Raw genomic sequence first — 20,720 nt, 5'->3', positions numbered from 1 at the left:
TTATGGCTTATTGGAGATGATTCTGCTCTGCTGTGGGAGTGCCCCAGCAATCCTGTCGATCTGTTGAAGAACAGATGGATGGACCGGCGTGATGTGACTGCCTGGTAACCTCTTTCAACAATGTTATCTTAACTATCACCGCAGGAATCCAAGCTCCCACTGCACATGCAACATGAAAGCTATTGGTTGTGCAATGGAAGCTGTGACACCGCCATCATTGCAACATGGTGAGCTCAGTTGACGGGTGCGGGAATGACTGAGATTCTGAATGAGTTATTCTTGCCTATCTTCACAAAAATAACATAAAGAAGAGACACTACTAGGATAAAAATAAATAGACAGGGAACTTTAGACAGGTTGTCATCACTCAGACTTAATAAGTCACCCAATCTATTATGAGAGAGACAAGGGTTCAGTAATCAGGAACTCTGTGGCAATCTTTTCCAAATATGTTAGTGGTTAAAAGCATAAGAACAGAAGATGGTACATCTCTGCTCACACAGGTGCAGAAGGATAAACCTAATAAGCCAAGGGTTAAGAAAACTACCACAGACCACATTCCAGGACAAAATTAATTCTTTCTTGCACATACATGACTTAATAAGGGATAGTTAGGATACACTTGTTAAAGACAAATCATATCTGACTAAAATAAAATCAGAAGATGCTGAAAATACTCAGCCAGTCAGTCGGTATCTGTGGAGAGAAACTAAATTAACATCTCAGCTTGATGACCTTTCATCAGATCTTGCCTTTTGGACATACCTGAGTTTGAGGTTTTTTTTTGATAAATAGTAACTGAGATTATGCAGTATATGCAGATCTTCAAAAGAAATTTCTTCAAGTTACATGTCTGTAGGATGAATCTAAGTCCATACTAGCGTCTGCAGTCCGCAGATACAGGCATTCCCCAGGTTGCAGATGACCTGACTTAATGCAAATTCAACTTTACGCAAAATCTCCCATGCATTTTTAAAGCACTTTTCTAGATGGTAATAACAATGAAATATCCATTAATGACTAAGTACAGTATGTATTCCATTGGCTTAATTTGGGGTGATGTTAGGGTGATTATTCAATGAAATGAAAGAATTATAGCAAGTGTACATAGAGCGATATGATGTGGGTTACTATAGGAAATGGACATTTCTGACTTACGGAGAAATCAGCCAATGGACATTTCTCAGGAACAGAACCCTGATTCAAAAATTACAGCGCCAGCGATTGAGGTTCGATTCGCGTCACTGTCTGTAAGGAGCTTGTACGTTCTCCCGTGTCTGCATGGGTTTCCTCCGGGTGCTCCGGTTTCCTCCCACATTGCAAAGACATACGGGTAGGTTAATTTGGGTTTAAAGTGGGCGGCGCGGACTCGTTGGGCCGGAAGGGCCTGTTACCACGTTGTAAATAAAATTTTAAAACTTTAAAATACTGGGAATCGTCAGTATCAGGCAGCATTGAGCTGACAACTAGAGTTTGAGATCTTTGCGACAGAGCAAATTGATGTGATAAAGGGGAGGGGAGTGGAGGATTGGTGAGGCAGCTGAAAAAGTGCTTAAAAACTTTGTTAGGTGGCTAAGCTAGGGGACATTATTAATTTTATTTAAATTATAAAACCAAAGCACTTTGAAAACACAAAGCAATTGACAACATGACTCAGCTAAGTATTAATGAACTAAAATATTGATTAGTCCCTCAGAACTGTTCTGTCCTATGCAGGGAAATGTCACAACCTCATATTCAACACTGGACCCCATGTGAGACCAGTAAGGAAAATGCTACTGAACAGCTGCCAGGAAGATCGGTTCATTTACATAAATCATTAAAATGTCATGGTGAATTACAGAAAACAATCAAAAAAGCTAAGTGAATGCTGCCCTTTATATCTAAAGGGTTAGAGTGCAAGCCTACATAAGCTATCCTGAAGCCACACAAAGCCTTGATGACACCGTACCTAAACTTCTGTGAGCAGTTCTGGATGTCACACCCTTAGGAAGAACATAAGTGTTGTAGGAAGTACAGCCAGATTTACCAGCATGATGACCGGATTCCCTGGCACAAACTAAGGTTGTATTTCTTGGAATTTAAGGATATTTTGATTGGAGCCTAGGACCAAGCGGCAGAGTTCAAAGTTAGCACCAGGCCTTTCAGATGGGTGATAAAATTCTGAAACTTTTTCACCAATGGCAATTGATGCCAGTAGGTTGATTATTAATTTTAAATCTGAGATTGGTAAATGTTTGTAAGGCACGGTAGTGTAGCGGCAGGCACGGTAGTGTAGCGGTTAGCATAACGCTTTACAGCACCAGCGACCCGGGTTCAATTCCGGCCACTGTCTGTAAGGAATTTGTACGTTCTCCCCATGTCTGCGTGGGTTTCCTCTGGGTGCTCCGGTTTCCTCCCACATTCCAAAGACATACGGGTTAGGAAGTTGTGGGCATGCTATGTTGGCGCCAGAAGCATGGCGACACTTGCGGGCTGCCCCCAGAATATTCTACGCAAAAGATATATTTCACTGTGTGTTTCGATGTACATGTGACTAATAAAGATATCTTATCTTGTCTTATCTAATATATAAAGGGATATAGGGAAAAGGTGGGTAGATAGATTTATTCAGCAATCGGCCATGATCCCAGTGAATGGCAGAATGGGCTTTAATCCTTTTCCTATGATCCTATTGCATCTGTATGATGAAAGTTAATTTGGAGCTCTATGAATTGTTGCATTTTAGTACAAAGAATAAATGGAGAAAATATAAACTAAATTGTACAATTTTAAAGTGATGCAAGGACAGAGCCATTTGGGGAGGAATGCAAGCAAATATCTGATGTATATTCAAAGGAAGTACAGGTTTATCACTGCCATAAATACAGGCAATGTATAAAAGCAAGGAAATTATGCTAAATCTTTTATAAAAACTAGCCAGTTCTGTAAAGTAGACCTTACAAAGGATGTCATAGACTCAAGAGGTTCTGCAGATGCTGGAATCTGGAGCAACACACACAAAATGCTGGAGGAACTCAGCAGGTCAGGCAGCACCTCTGGAGGGAAATAAACAGTCGACATTTCGAGTCAAGACCCTTCATCAGGACTGGAAAGGAAGAGGGCAGAAGCCAGAATAAAAACATGGGGGGAGGGGGAGAAGCACAAGCTGACAGGTGATAGGTGAGTCCAGGTGAGCTGCCTGAAAGGATGGTGCAAGCAGATTCAATAATAACTTGCAGTAGATGACATGTAGAAGAAAAAAAAGTTGCAAGGCTCTAGGGAAAGAGTGGGACGAGGGTGGTCTGACTGGATACCTCTCAAAGTGGCGGGCTCAGTCATAATGGAATGAATTGCTTCTTTCTACAATGAAAAATTGTGAGTTTTCACAGGCACATAAGGAGGGGTCAGAAACAGGGTGAATGCTCTGTATAGCTCACAGGCACCTTCAAGCTGATTACACAAGTGGCCAACAACTGAATGATTTCATAACTCACCAGCAAAACATGGTCAGCATAACTAAATGATATAGGCCTTGAGCTGCAATAAGCATGAAAACGTGCTTTATTCCTGGCAGAAATGCTGCTGAAACGCCAGTTACATCAGCAGGGCTCATTGCTCTGGTCACCTATCATTTTGCTGCTGACTACGAAGGAGATGTGCTGCAGATTATTAGTCAACCAGAGCAAAAGTCTGACCTCCAAGTTATGGATCTTGTGTGGACCTTTTCCTTATACAGAATGTGACTTCTCTAAGCTATTTGCTTTATGGAAACTATCCTTAGCTGCTGGTCTTTATGTCTCTACTATCAAGAGTTCAGGGACAATGGCATCCCCCCAAATCCCATGATCAGGTTCCAGGAGACACTATAGGGTTAAGGCAATTTCACTTGTCATCTGAGGCCTACATGAAGCATAGGGTTTATATCAGGATTGAATTAATGTGAATTGAATTAATGATGATCCCTGTTTTGTGGCATTAAGCATCACCTCCACTCTCCTTCATTACTAACGGAATCAACGATCACCCTGCTCCTGTCTTCAAACCTCTGTTAGTGGGGGGAAGGCACTTTCAGACTTGGAAATTAGGCCTTCCATAATATTATTGCAGATTTTCTCATAATACATGGGTATTGTTTCTCTTGGCACATTTGCATTGCAGATGACCTGTATTCAGAAACTCAATCTTAAATTAGTCAGACCCCTAGTTTTTATTTAGTGGAGAATGGGTGAAAAACTTGTTGATGCTGTTGACTAATTACAGAAGGACCCATTTACAAATTTAACAATGACAAGTTAAAATGAAAGATAAAAGTCTTGCACATTTTAAGATAAATAGGGAAAGAGTTGATTACAGAAAGTGCAGAGGGAGGTAATAAAGGAAATAAGATGGTTCAAGACAGAATATGAGAAAAGACTGGCATCATAAATAAAAGGGAATTTAAAAACCTAGTCTTGTAAATAGAGAAAGGTGGAGCCAATCTGGGACCAAAAAGAAAATCAATTCATGGAGGTGGAGATCACGGCAGAAGTACCAATGCAGAGTACTCTACGTCAGAGTTTGCAAAGGAAAATGCTACTGGAGTCTCAGCATAGAAAAATGGAAATACCAAATAGGCTAAAAGTTGAAGAAAGGGAAGTACTAGAAAAGCTATCTGTATTGAAAGTGGAAACACCACCCAATCCAGATGGGATGCCTTCCAGGTTGCTGAGTGAAATGTGGGGGGAAATTCAGAGGCCATTATCTTCCACATATCTGTAAATACAAGGGCGGCACCTGAGGACTGGAGAACAGCAAATGTTACACTATTCTTCAAATATGCCTGTAACAATAAACATAGCAATTGTAGGCTAGCTAATTTAACCGAGGGAGGACAGAGAAATGATGATCAGGGATAGAATTAACAGCTGCATGGACCTGCGAGATTGATTAGGCTTGGATGAATTTATTAAAGGCCAATTGTGTTTTGAAAAGGTATTAGAAAAGGTAACCAATGTGGTGTATATCAGCATTCCACAAACTACCGCAGGGGAAGGGTGTCATTAAGATTGAAGCCCATGGGATAAAAGGAGCGGCAGTAGCATGGATACAGGAAACACAATGTAGTATGGAAAGGCTGAAGGTCTACATCATAATCTTAATAGTTTGAACTTCAGTGTACAAGAGCACAATTTCCAAATCTGCAGATGGCAAAACTTGGAAGTGTAATGAACCATGAAGAAGATTGTAACATACCTCCAGAGGTATACAGACAGGTTGGTGCAATGGGTGGACACATGGCAGATAAAATTCATTGCAGCAGTAAGTGAAGTATTACATTTCAGTAGGAAGAATGAGTTTAGGCAATATAATCTGGAAGGCATAATCCTAAACATACAAGAACAGAGATCTATTTATTGCAATGTATTTAAAGTCACAGGACAGGTTGAGAGAGTGGCTAAATAAAGGCACAAGGTACAAGAGAAAGGAAGTCATGATAAATCTTAATAAAGACTGGTTTAGACATAGCTGTGTCCAGTTTTGTGTGCCACACTTCAGGAATGATATAAAGGCTATAGAGAGGGTGCAGTAGACATTTACTAGAATGATTTTAGGGGTGAGCAACTTTAATTACATTGATCATCCAGAGAAGACGAGGTTTTTTTGGACAGAGGCTGAAAGGGGATTTGAGGGAAATATTTAAAATCATGAAGGATCTGAACAGAGCAGAACAATTTCTCTAATTGTTCCCATTGGAAGGATCAAGAACCAGTAGGCGACTGGCAAAAGAACAAAAAGTGACATAAGAAGAAACCTTGTTTAAGCAACAAATAGCTTGGGTCAGGAATGCACTGCCAAGAGTAGTAGTGGATGCAGATTTAATTGTGGCATTCAAAAAGGAACTGGATAATATTCTAAAGTAACAAAAAATTGCACAGCTCTGGGGAGAGGGTTGGGTAAGGGTCTAATTGATTCGCTCTTGCAGAGAGCCTCCACAAACCTGATGGGCAGAGCAGCCTCCTTCTGTGCTGTAATCTTTCTGGGATTCTGTAAAATTTTAAAATTTGCATAACTTGGATTGGAAGCAATCTAGGAATGATGCAACACCATACAGTGTCCAGGCAATTTCAAGCATCAGTCATGAAAGTGAACAAAATTAAATGCTAAATTACTACTAGTCGTTACAGGTGAACTTGGGTGCTGTCCTGTTGAAGTGGTACCATGCACTGGTCAGGCTATAACATAGTTAGTGTATTCAGCTCTGGTAAGTGTAGCATAAGGAAAGCATGAAACTCCTGGCAGCTGCTCAAAGGGACTAAGCAGGCTTATTCACAAAAATCAGAGGATTTATCTCAAAGGAATGATTTGAAAATTAAACTCTTCAGTCACAAAAGGAGGGCTTCAGAGAGTGGGATTTTGTAAAAAGTATATAAAAGTAGAAAGAGTAATGGAAGAAGTTAATCCTAAGCATCATCTCAAGTTAAACCATGGCAGCAGATCAAGGCAACACATGCACAGACTGATAAACAGAAAGTTCAATACTGATGTTGGGATAGATATTCTCATATAAGCACTGATAAATACCTGGAATGGTCCTTCAGAATGCATACTGAACTAGAACTCTGGAAACACTCAAGAAGCAGTTGGATGCTATGACAGAAAATAGTATGTTTCCACAAAGGATGAACAAGATGAGCTGATTAGCCTCCTTCATATGCACCATATAGACACGAGAAAACTACAACATGGAAGGAGGCTATTCAGCCTATCATCCCTGCCAGGGTTGGAAAATGAGCTACCCAGCCTAATCTCATCTTCTAGCACTTGATCTATAATTCTACAGGTTATCCAAATACTCTTAAATATGGTGAGTGTTTGTGTCTCTACTGCCCTTTCAGCCAATGAGTTCCAGACCACTGACAGCCTCTGGGTAGAATTTATTTTTCCACTTCTCCCTTCTAATCCTTAGACCAATTACTTTAAATCTCTGCTGCTAATTTTTGGCCCCTGTGTTGAGAGAAAAAGGTCCTTCCCATCTATTCTAGATCCCTTCACTATTTTTACACCTCCCCTCTGTCTCCTCTATTCCAAAGAAAACAACCACGACTTTCCCTTCCACCTTCTTGGCTAAAATTTCCAGTTCTGGTAACATCCTGGTAAATTTCTTCTGCACCCTCTCCAGTGTAATCATATCTTTGTTGTAATATGGTGACAAGAGCTATACACAGTACTCAAGCTATAATCTAACTTGGGTTGTAATTCTAGTATAACCTTACTGCTCATTTTTAATGCCTTAAAACAGAGGTTTTCAACCTGTGGTCATTGCCAGGGGGTCTGCGAGCAAGCCAAGAAAGAAATGGAAAAGCAACCTGTTACAAAGACGTAGCTTACTTGCTTGCTCCAGTTTTCCACTATTCAGAAAATCGGCCATATCTATTCTATCTGTTATAGGCGACAATCTTAGAGATTAGACGGTGTTCCCTTCTGGTAAGCTGCCGCTTAATATTCGATTTGTGTAGTCAGAGTAGTCAGTAGTGTTCACTACTCACTACTATTCTGTTGTGCACTGTAGTGTTAGCGAGACTGAGTGACGTTGTTGGTGTGCCTTAATAATATTGCATTTACGCCACAGTGACGTCACTGTTAAACGAAAAGTGTGCAAGCGTGTAAATTTTAGATTAGTTTTGATAATTTTGTTTATCAGTAATAGTAATTAAACTGTCCAGCGTGTATTGCTGAGTATGGAGAGATTTCTGAAGAGAAAAGCTGACCAGAAACCGGAAGATTCTGATGACGAAGGGGATAAGGGTGACCGAAAGAGAAAACAATGCAAGTACGATCCAGAATACATCTCATATGGCTTCATTGCAGTAGGGACAAATGCGGACTAATCTCTCTGTGTTGTGTGTTTGCAAACACTGTCCAACGATGCAATGAAACCAGTGAAATTGAAGCGCCTTTTAACAACAGTGCATCCAGATATTGCCAGTAAGCCAAAGGAATATTTTGGCGGCAAAAGGAGCTGTACCTCAAGCAGAGAGGCAAAATGACAGCCTGCGCCACTGTAAATGAGAAGGCTCTTCGTGCATCATATTTGGTAGCATTACAAATAGCACGTTCCAGAAAGCCTCACACAATTGGAGAAGAGCTTATACTGCCTGCGGCAGTATATATGTGCGAAGTTGTACTGGGAAAAGAATCCAGTCAAAAACTGAAGCCATTCCACTGTCTGATAATACAGTAAGCAAAAGAATTGGTGATATGGCGGAAGATATACAGAGCCAGCTGATAGCACATCTTCTGCAAGTCAGATTTGCGATTCAGCTTGATGAAAGTACTGATGTTGCCAGTGCTGCGCAGTTGTTGGTTTATGTTCGATATTGCTGGGAAGGAGAGGCTCTGGAAGACTTTTTGTTTTGCAAGGTGCTCCCAGGGCATACAACCGGTGAAAAACTTTTCCATGTGCTTGACACTTTTTTTGTACAATCGGCATTGGCGTGGACACAGTGTATTGGAGTATGCACGGATGGTGCTGCCGCAATGACGGGACCGAAGTCAGGTCTAGTCGCACGAGTGAAAGAAGTAGTTCCACATGTAGCAGCAACCCACTGCATGATTCACCGTGAGGCTTTGGCTGCAAAGGATATGGATGAAAATCTTGCGGATGTATTTTCCACGTGCATTAAAATCGTTAACTTTATCAAAGCCAGGCCGCTTAATCATCGTTTGTTTGAAAACATATACTGTGAAATGGAAGCCGAGCATAAGCATTTGTTGCTACATACAGAAGTCAGGTGGCTGTCACGAGGCCGCGTTGTGCAGCATGTATATGAATTGCGAGATGAACTGCTCATTTTTCTAAATGAGCATAACGGATCATTGGCACAGTTCTTGACAGATGAGACGTGGGTTGCCAGATTAGCTTATCTTGCAGATATTTTCAACATTTTGAACAGCTTAAATCTATCATTGCAAGGACCTGGCTCAAATGTTCTGAAAACGCATGACAAAATCAATACTTCCAGAAAAAACTCCGTATCTGGAAGGGAAGATGTGAGCAAGGCGTCTATGATATGTTTCCATTGCTGGCTGACTTTCTGACAGTGAACGAAAACGAAGACAGAGACCATTGCGAGCACCGTTTTGAACCATATTCAACAGCTGTCACATTATTTCCATGAGTATTTCAGCGATGATGAGACAAGCATGTTTGATGGGATTCGAAATCTGTTTGAATGCATGCTTACTGATTTAACTGGACGTGAACAAGAAGAATTGGCTGAACTGTCATCTGACAGGACTTTGCCCTTGCAGTTCAACCGAATGTCACTGTTGTCGTTCTGGATAGCATGTTCCCAGGACTATCCACTGCTGTCCAGCAAAGCCGTCAATGTTCTGTTACCATTTTCAACCACTTATTTGTGCGAAATAGCATTTTCTGCAGTCACTGCCATGAAAACCAAATACAGATCAAGACTGAATATTGAGGATGACATACACGTATGTTTGTTGCACATACCACCATGTTTGGACAAACTCTGCAGTGCAAAACAGGCACAACCTTCACATTGAACTGAACACTGAAAGATACCACTGGTAATTATCAGTGATTGAAATAGTCATTATTTCAATAGGGCCCATGTGCAGTAATTTAAGTGTTGTATGCATGAATTATCGATTGTTTGATTTTGTGGGCTTTGGGGGTCCGCCATCTAACAAGGACATGTTCTGGGGTTCCGCAGCATGAAAAAGGTTGAAAACCACTAAAAGATTGCAAGTCATTTATGTGCTGAGATCATGTAATGGTGATTAAGTAACTTGTGAGCAAGTGTTACACATCCAGTTCACATGGAAAATTACACAAATGGAAAATTACACACACCTCAGTTTTCATATCTCATTAAATACCATGGCGTCTCGGGAAGTAATTGAAGTAAAATGGAAGAGGTAATTGACTGGAGTGTAAAAAGGCTGCAAGTTTGCCTTCCCTTTCTTTCACTCCTTCCTAATGTGAATTTCACATCTAGCATATCTGTCCCAGTGAGGATAGAGTTCTCTTTGATACCTCAGTCAGGTTCAAAGTTTTTTTGAAAAAAACTTGCAACATAATATTCAACACACAGATCAGTGTACATACACATAACTGCCATGTTTTTTTGACCACTCTCTAACTGGAGGGTTTTGTCAGGTAGAAATACATTGAAAAATTGAACAATCTTAATATACTAAAACTGGATTTTTCAATTACCTAGAAACCCATATTAAAATATCCATAAGCAAAAAAGCCTATAGAATCTAGAAATCTAAAAAAAATCAGAAAATGTCGGATCAGAAACACTTAGCAGGTCATGCAGCATCTGTGGAGAGAGAAAAGGAGTTAACAGTTCAGGTTGAAGATTCTTCATTGAAGTCATCTTACCAAATGCTTTTTAGCTTTTAGAACTCATAAGTTTCAAATTGTTTAAAGAAAATGAATCCAGTAGGAAAAAAAACTGGGCCAATATGGAATTTGCTTTTCTCAAAAAGGAAAGTAGGCATCTCAAAAGAAAAGTAATATTGCCCTGGATTTTATTAGAAAATGGCGCTTACCTTTTTACTTGGAAGCAAGTCCAGTCTTCTGTGCATGTGGAGTCAAACTTACCACTCCCAAACTTGCTGAACAGTACCAGGTAACAAATCCCCATGGAGCCCAGCAACAGGGCACAATTTTGCTAAGTTTCCTCAGGACTGCAGCTGGGGAAACTGGCTCAGAGATCCAATTAATTTCAATGATGATTGTGAGGCTGATATATTCAGAGAAATTTAGAATCCCCCACAGCTGACAATGCTTTCAATTAAATTTCCAGGACAGGGCTTCTTTGATGCACAAATGGATATCTTGCTGCCACAGAAGAGCAGAAAGCCTCAGACTAGTGAAGGAAGCCTCTGAATTCAGAGCTGAGAAGCATGGGCGTCGAGTGATTGCTCAATATAATTCCAGGTAGCAGGCAGCTAGCACAATAACTTATATAAAAAAAAACAAACAGAGGAAAAGTGATTAGGAAGAACAGTGATTGTGAAGAAGAAGCACATTAGGATAAAAATAACAAGTGGTAAGTTATGCTGTGTGCTGTTATATGGTCCTATTATTTCAGTAGTGAAGAAGGATCATCAACCTGAAACACTAACTCTGTTTCTAAAGATGCTGCCTGCCCTGATGAGTGTTTCCAGCATTTTTTGTATTTATTTCTAACATTTCTGTTGTTTTATTTCAGTCACTGTTTAAGTTAAATACTATGAGCCGGGTGGTGTTGGGGTGTGTGGTTTCCTTTCATCTACAAATCTGATAGTTATGCTATATTTAAAATGGTTATGACTTTAATTATGCAAGTTTCCTTTTAAAAAGTTCCGTAGGTTTCTGACTGGAGGTTGGATTGGTCGTAGCGGTAGTGAAACAAGTACTCTGATTGTGGGCCTGTGGCTAGAAACAGCTGAAAATGCGCTGTCCCAGACGGTTGCATGAACGGGTGCTGGGGGCAGGGGATGTTTGTGGGAGGACTAGCAGTCTTAGGGCTGATCAGAGGCAAGGACCTGGAGTCAGTGATCAAGTAAACAAGCGAGGGGTCTGTGATCAGGTAAGTGGCAGGGGAGCTGAGAAGTGTCGGTGATCTGGTAATGGTACAGTTGGGCAAGGCTTGCATGGGGAGAGATAATCAATTATTTTGTGAAGGGAGAATAGAGGTTTTGTGGGCAGAGGTGGAAGTTTGGAGAGAATAGGAAGGAGGGTCACAAGGGGGAAGTGGACTCAGGACTTGGGCTGCTCAGGGACTTGGAGGAGGGGTGGAGTGGCCGAAGGATGCAAGGTAAGGATGGGAATCACATTAACAGGATCCCAAACCAGCACTGCAGACTCAGCAGGAATTGTCACTTGCAAGAAAAGTTAGTCTTCTTTTCCATGCATTGCTCTAAGTGGAGTACTGCAAAGGAAATGATGCAATTTTATGCTTGTGTGATGCAGAAATTGTGTCAGATGCATATGTGCAACACATGTTAGAAATTCCCCAGTCAAATTTCTGGGCATGAAACAGCCCAGAAATTAAGTTTCACTTTACGATCAGTTCACTTACAATTGTGCAGCACTAAAAGAAAATAGCACTACACAATCCAATTCCCAGGCAGTAATTTTTTACTATATATCTTGCCTTGTTCAGAAGCAAGGGAGCATCTTTTTTTGCTGATCAGACCTCTACTGGGCTTGTAGTTAGGGTGAAAAAAATTAGTTTCAGTGATCCTGGATAAAAAGAACAAATCATGGTTTTTACTCTCATTGTTGGAAGTCTGAGCATGCAGATTCCAGGGGAGAAAATGGTATGTTTCCGTAGCTTCAAGGAAGAAAGGCAGGGAACAGACCAAAATCAGGAACATGATTTTACATAATTACAAAAAAAAAATCACAAGAGATACAAAAAATTATCTGGTCCCTTCCAGCTCAAATCTGCAGAACACTCTTGCCGACTTTTATCAAAATAATATTATTTTAATACTTTGATAAAATCTTTGATAAAATAAAATCCTCGTGAAAACATCTGACCTGAGTTCACTTTCTTGAACCATTTGTCCATTGCACCTTTTTAGATTTAACAGTAATACCAGTTTTGAAAAAGAAATAAAATGCATAACCTTAGAACAGATTACTTGTCTGCAGGCCACTGGTGTGTGATCTCTCCAAGTGGCCAACACAAGAGCATAGTTACACAATTTTCAGAACATGTTGTTCCAGGAATGACGCCAGTCTGAGAACACCTCATTTCAATGATAACACTTCCTTGAAATGTGCATCGATTTTTAATCTGTAAAATTAATCCTTTAAATCTGCCAAGTGTGAAGACAATGGCCTGTGGCCATCTGTGTCACAGTCAGAGAAACTCTGGGAACAGGGACTGCTGAATCTCATAGAGAATAATGCGTAGGCACTTCATATACTAATCTATGCAAATTAGGGGGAAAAAGAGGATAAATGGAATGGAACACCAAATTTGATAAAAAGTAACATGGGATAGGAGTGGGTGGGTAAATTTTGCTGAGGCAAGCTTTAAGTGATCTTCATGTAGTAAAATCTACCCAGATAAATGGAGCATAAAGCAAAATAACTACAGCATGCAAATGTGAAATAAAACTAAAAGGAAAAAATCAGTGAAAATGGTTCTTTTCTGATCTTATTCTCCTGATGTAGCAGGTGATTTTCCACTTAATAACAATGATCCTGCTGGTCTGGAACAATCCTGGGGCTAAGAACTTACATTGAATTGATTTAGCCAGGTCCCAGTGTTTCAGGCAGTTAAAGTAGTCTGGATTCCCAGAACAAGGTCTTCTTACACGGAACATGCAATGTTGATAAATTTATTTTTACTCAAACTACATTTGAAATACTCTGAGCCCTGGGGAAACTATATAAATTGAATAAAACAAAGAAAGAATAAGATATTTACTTCAACATAAAGCCCTTCCTCACATCAGATTCCTCTAAAATGCTTTGCAGCCAACAAGGTTCAAAAGAAGTGTAGTCAATATTATAATGTAAATGTGACACGCTCCCAAAAACAGCATTTACTTTAATTTTTTGTCTGACTTTTGCATAAATGATGATGAGTGCTGTTAGCTTCACCATTGTTCTAAGTCCCAATATGATTGGTTATGTATTGAGCTGTCAGTTCTGACTATTGGAAATAAAAGAAACAAGGCCCATTCTAAAAATAGGACCTAATTAAACTTCTCTAATCTGATGGAAACTGAGCAGTTAAAATAATGAGTCACTTATCCACTACAGTACTCCTGCCAACGTTTTAGTATTAACCTGCTCGTCTGAGCAAGCGAGCAACACACCAGAAAGGCAGCAGAACCTTGTTCAAATATAGCACACAGCTGGTGGACCTTTACAATTAGCTTCAGCACCTATCCAAGGGAACAGAATCAGTCTCCAGATGTCCAGCATTTGATGGGCTCCTGTATGAAAGTGAACATGTTGATATCTTGTGAATAGTCCTTTGGCATTCATTGTCCAGACCTGCATCCCGTTATTCCCTTTTGTAGATCAATAGATTTGAATTAATGGGAGGTGGAAACCATAAAACTAAGAAGGCAATTAATAAATACGATGGAAAAATGGTAACGCAGAGCTTGGTAGAAGAAAGGAGAATTTTTCAGTAGCACCATGCCACAATTAAATAAGCAACCAACTTGAACCTTATGCTAACAATACGTCCTATGGTTACACACCAGGCAACCCTCACTGGATTTATGTTGATATAGACAATAGATCAATTTGAATAACTAAATGAGAGTGATTGTAAGGCTGTTCAGAATTCTGGGCAGGCATACTATAGTGTAGCGGTTAGCATAACGCTATTACAGCACCAGTGACCCGGGTTCGATTCCAGCCACTATCTGTAAGGAGTTTGTACATTCTCCCCGTGTCTGCGTGGATTTCCTCCAGGTGCTCCTCTGGGTGCTCTGGTTTCCTCCCACATTCCAAAGATGTATGGGTTAGGAAGTTGTGGGCATGCTATGTTGGCGCTGGAAGTGTGGCAACACTTGCGGGCTGCCCCCAGAACACTCTACGCAAAAGATGTATTTCACTGTGTTTCGATGTACATTCTGCCTAAATACAGTATATCATCCTGTTGCCAGTGGGAGTTTAAATCCTTAACTGGGCTCTGGCACTTATGCTACACTCCCTTTCTGGATGTCAAATGTAACATATGTGATAAAATAAAATATAACATTACATGCCCATACTACAGATTATGCAACCAACTTGGCACTGCCTTCAAAGGTGATCAATTCAAGTCAGCAAAGACTAGGTACATGGAGTGATAAGTGACAAGTAACATTCATGCCACAGAAGTGCCAGGGCAATGACCATCTCCAACAAGACAGATATCCTTGACATTCAAAGGCGTTACCATTACTGAGTCCAACAACTATCTACCAACATATTCTGGATATTACCACTGACCTGAAACTCAACTGGAAGCCACAAAGTCAGATGCTGAGCATCCTACTGTAACTCACTTCCTGACACCCAACACCTTTTTACAATCTATAAGGCACAAATCATGAGTGTGATAGAAATCTTTCACTTGCCTGAATGAGTGCAGTGCCAACAACTCTCAAGAAGCTTGAAACCATCCAGGATAAAGCAATCCACTTGACTGGAACCCCTCTACCCTACCAAACATTCATTCCCTCCAACACTGCCTCTCAGTGGCTACAGTGTGTACCATCTACAAAATGCAATTCAGTTACTTGCCCAGGCCACTTCAACAGCACCTCCCAAGCCCACAACCTCTACTACCAATAGGACGAGGGCAGCAGGTCCACCTGTAGGCTTTCCTTCAAGTCACACACCAGACTGATTTAGAAATATATTCTGTGTCTGTGTCAAAATGAACCATTTCTGCAGCAAGTCTTGCATCTTGGCACAGTTGTTCTCTCCCCATTAGCACAACTTGGCATGTCCAAGAACATTGTCCCTGCATTTTGCAGCATTTTATACTCCTTTGCTTGCATTATCACTTTCTAACTGCCCCCATTATTAACCCATTGACCACAACTTACCCTCACAGCAACCCCGATCTTGCCCGATCAGAGATATTCTCTGTGTCCTAACCAATCCTCTCCATAATTTAAAACCAGTTTCTCTTTCTTTCCCAGTTCTGATGAAGGGTCTTCAAGCCAAAATATTAACTCTGTTTCTCTTCCACAGATGCTGCATGTCTTATTGAGTGCACCTTATGGTTTAATTTCAGATTTTAACTTCCTACAGTATTTTTTGATTTCCATCAGAAATATATCAAAAACCTTTAATGTTCAATGGTCTAAATCCTGGAACTCCCTACCCAACTGCCGTGCAACAGTTTAAGAAGGCAGCACATCAATACCACCAGGCAATCTGAGATGGGCAATAAATGCTGAAAGTGAATATTAAAAAATCACACAAGGCTGAGGCTAACACAATAAGTTGCCAGTTCAGAAGACATATTTAAGTGAGCCACAATGCTGAGAGTCTGACATCACATATAAATTAAAACAAGTAAGGGTAGCAGACTTCCTTTCCTCAGGGACACTAGTGGAGCAGCTGGGTTTTTATAGCAATCTGAAGGCTTTGTGATTATCATGATACTGGTCTCTTATTTCAGATTTATCCAGTGTTTTTATTTTAAACTGAATTCAAATTGAAAAGAAATGCCATGGTGGGATTTGAGCTATTGTTTCTGGATTATTAGGTGAGGGCTCTGATTGCCAGCCCAGCAACACAACCAACTTCTGGGCACATGTGCTAAAAGATGGAAGCTAATATTTTGTAGTGCTATATTTTAAAGTATTCTGCAACAAAACTCCTAATCTAAAATTTAACCAGTAGGTATTCTCAGTGTTAGTAGAGTAGTTGACAGTGGGCATGTTGGAACTGAGTCAGAGACAATTTTCACTTGAAACTCATTCAACTGGACATTCCAACAACCATCATTCACTCCCTAAAGTTGCCTAGAACATTGGCAGGATAATAAGCTGAAAATTCACACAGTGTTTTTTTACTGCTAATCTAACAATGAATGCCCTTTAACTGGGAACTTCCCTTTTGTTTAGCTTTTTAATTAATACATGGGATGTGCCATCAATGGCAAGGCCAGCATTTATGCCCATCCCTTACTATCCAAATTAACAGGAGACTAATTCCTCTCCCGTCCTGTGCAAAATCAAAACTATTTTCTTCCATAATAGAATAATGTTTCTGAAAAGATGTTATGAGGTAGACTTAAACATAGCTTTGTTTTAGCTATATGGTGTGCAGCTTTAAGATCTGTACATGTCTACGGCCTTGTTTAGAATGGAAACTGTCTATGAAATCTTCTCACTGTAATTACAGCCACCTTGAAATCTTCATAAGCAGGAATGCATAATTATACCATGACAGATTTACAGAATCAGTTGCCATTAAAGATGAGTTAATGAAATTATAATAGCAATATAAAAATAAGCACACAATATTTCGCCACAATCTAGTTCAAAATGAGTTGAAAGGCCTTATGTCAATCTCTACACAATTAAATTCATTATACACTGGGCACATTGATCTCCAATGGCTGTTACATTTGTAGATGATGCTGTGATTATTTCCTACACTACCACCCCAAAAATCTTCCAATCATCTTCTTCTCCAGTGTTGAATGTATTTTGGTTTTATGTAACACAGTAGCTGTCACTTTCTAGTGAAAATACAAGAGCAAAAAAAAATACTATCTTCACACAGCCATTAGGTGATGCAATGGTGTGACTCTCTAATCTATTTGTCATCCTGCTTTGAAGCAAATCATTTTTCAAACATTTCTTTGAATGTTTGATTGAAGTAAAAAACTAGTTGATCTGTGTCATAGTTGGCACATACTGCTGTTCTTTACTTATATTGTTCAGCCATCTCTCCACATTATTTTCCTCCCTTTAGGATGATGGGTGATAGGTGACATCACGTGATGCAAAAGGAAGAGAGCACCAACTGTTGGTCATAGTGCTTCGGTTGGGCCAAGTAAAATACTTGTCCCTTAACAGACGCTATTACAGTGCCAGCGATCGGGGTTCGATTCCCGTCGCTGTCTGTAAGGAGTTTATACATTCTCCCGTGTCTGTGTGGGTTTCCTCTGGGTGCTCTGGTTTCCTCTCACATTGCAAAGACGTACGGGTAGGTTAATTTGGGTTTAAAATGGGTGGCACAGACTCGTTGGGCCAGAAGGGCCTGTTACCACGCTGTAAATAAAATTAAAATTAATTAAAAATTAAACAGTTACCATCCTCGTCTCTGCTCACTCTCACTCCTATTATACATTCTGCCCCATAACTTTACCACTTCTAATTCTATTTCACATAAGCCGTTCACTTATATAACTCTCATTATCTCTTCCAACATTAACTGTATGCTTCCCTCCAGCATTCCCCAATTCTACTGTGATTCAAATTACCCTTCATCCTCCATAAACTCCCTTCCGGTTTCCTCAAGAGAGATAGTGAGACCCATCATCCTTCCACTCTCATCCTCTCTCCTTCCCATCCACCCTTTTATTTTTCATATTTATTGTTTATTTAATAGAATGTGGAAAAAAAAACTTAAACACTGCCTTTCTCCTTTTCTCAGACACCTTCCTTCTCCTGTCTTTTTGATATTGGAAATTAGTGTTTCTTTCTCACAGATGTAAAAGATTAGTAAACCACTTTTTTTGAATCAACAAACCATAAATGGGATAAGCGTTTAACTTCATAATTCAATTCGTGTTTTCCTGAATGCTGAACTTATATTAGGACACAGAGAAATAATTTGTTTTATGTCGCAACATTCTTGGCCTTGTAACATTCTACCATGCATTAGTACAACTGAGGTGCAGTCAACATTCAAATCTCAGCAAATACAGTGGTAATTCACCACAACAAGGATACACTACAATAGGAATGCAACAAGACTAAAAGTTACTTCACACCATTTTCTTTTGTCTTTAAGATAGTGTTGTGGGCCACCCTAACCCCATTTGTGAAAGTTCCATAAAGATGGAGAACCTCATCTACGAGGCTCACAGAATAGTATTGTGTGTTTCCCTGTGCAGTGTAGCTCTGAAACTGAGATTATCATTTTCAGTGTGGCATGCCCTGTTGAAAATTCAGACAGTTCTCAGCATATGCCCTCTTTGCACGCAGTCCTTAATGGGACAAACCACAATATAAACAATACTCTTCCAGGTACCGGGAAGTGCAATTACTGAGAAAACAGACACCACAATGATGCGAAAAGGATTGGAGAGTATATCCCATGGATCACAGGCTGGGAAAGAACAGAGCCTGCTCGGGACAAATTCTTTGTGCTCAGGGACCATGGTGACTCTCCAGGACTACAGAGCGGTCTTCTGTAAAGGGCAGGAATACAGCTTTTCAATCCCTGCATTTTGGGGAAACCTGGAATAAAGGCAAATGCTCACTCTGCCTGCTCCTGTGAGCTAAAAAAGTAGCTAATATTTCTAATATTAATAGAGAGAGGGATGGAGAAAAGGGGAAAGGCAGAGTGTAAGTTTTTCACATTCTTTTAAAAATACATTAAATTTGAAACCATTTGAAACAATAAATTATAAGGCATCAAAACACACAGTGAAATGCAGTTTTTGCTTAGAGTGTTCTGGGGTCAGCCCACAAGTGTCGCCATGCTTCCGGCACCAACATAGCATGCCCTCAACTTCCTAACCCGTACGTCTTTGGAAACCGGAGTACCCAGAGGAAACCCATGCAGTCACAGGGAGAACGTAGAAACTCCTTACAGACAGTGGCCAGAATTGAACCCGGGTCACTGGTGCTGTAATAGCGTTATGCTAACTGCTACATTACCACTTTGCTGCTTAATATAATTTAAGTAAATGTTGGTATTATATCCCAAATTTTCTAGAAAATTAGATTTTACAAGAAAAATCTGAATTAAATATGTTCAATTCCGGCCACTGTCTGTAAGGAGTTTCTACGTTCTCCCGGTGACTGCGTGGGTTTCTTCCGGGTGCTCTGGTTTCCTCCCACATTCCAAAGACATATGGATTAGGAAGTTGAAGGCATGCTATGTTGGCGTCAGAAGCGTGGCAACACTTGTGGGCTGCCCGCAGAACACTCTATGCAAAAGGTGCATTTCACTGTGTGTTTCGATGTACATGTGACTAATAAAGATATCTTATATTTTATTTCTTATATATTAACCAAAATATGTTTGATTATAATTTTGCCTCTCAGGAGTTAAAGTTCTTCCTTGTCCAATTTCTTTAAATTTTCTCCTCTTTCTGTCTTGTAGCATTGATTCTTGCAAGTCTCTGAAGTGTGATGCTGAATAGTAAATATGATCTGTTTTTTAACCTTGAGGGAGCAATGGAGACCTACGTCCCATAGTCTACTTTCCTGCTCATTCCAGTAGAGGTTGATGAATGTTAATCAGGAATAGAATCATTAGAGAGTTTTGCCCTTAAGGGCACCAAGATGAGTTGTATCACTCATGTTAATGGATGGATGTGATCAACCAATTTGTTACAGATCAGATATCCAATCTGCTCCTTCCTATCTTGCATTGTTCAGCAATTTCTTGCCTTATACACCTGTGGCACTGGAAAAAGGAGTGGCGGGGATGTGATAATCAGGTACGTGGGTGCTTGGTGGAAAAGATGCTTGTTTAGTGCATAGTGTGTGGGAACAATTTAGGTGGAATTGCAGGGTACAGTGGTTGGGGTCATGTCAAACTGGATGAGGGTCATGAGATTGGAAATGCCTAGAGGTATCGGGCTGGTGGTATGTACCATGAGGAGTGTGATGGAGAAACAGAAAGCAGCTGCTAAATCAGTGACTTAAAAGAGGACTTTTCCAAGTTGGGTTTCCAACACTGGCTGGGACCTGCTCAAGAGTTCCCCTTTATTGAGCAGAAGCGGGCCTCATAGTGACAATGAAGCCCACCTCTGCCTGATTGGGCCCATGGATGACACAAGCCAGTCCAACACAAATCGAAATCCTGGAACACACAAGCTGACATATGTTTCCATCACTATATGCCACTGAACATGTCCAGACTCTTACATGGTTTCTTAGGCAAATGCATAATATGAAAATCAAGCTTTTATTAACGACATTTTAAGTCCCTGATTTTTGTCATTATCTCACACACTCAAAGGAAATGATGGATGCTACACAATAGGCAAGTTGGGCCCCCTTTTGACTAATAG

The 20,720-nt window shown here is 40.2% G+C and overlaps 1 protein-coding gene across 2 annotated transcripts in view; it reads right to left on the bottom strand.

Moving 5' to 3' along the window:
• Positions 1 to 20,720, bottom strand: part of pde10a (phosphodiesterase 10A) — a 296,991-nt gene that overhangs the window by 179,793 nt on the left and 96,478 nt on the right. The window lies entirely within an intron of this gene.

The sequence above is a fragment of the Pristis pectinata genome, chromosome 3 (genome assembly GCF_009764475.1).
Source record: "Pristis pectinata isolate sPriPec2 chromosome 3, sPriPec2.1.pri, whole genome shotgun sequence".
In the NCBI taxonomy this organism is placed as follows: domain Eukaryota; kingdom Metazoa; phylum Chordata; class Chondrichthyes; order Rhinopristiformes; family Pristidae; genus Pristis; species Pristis pectinata.
Note: the sequence above shows the minus strand (reverse complement) of the source record. Positions and strands in the feature narration are given on the sequence as shown.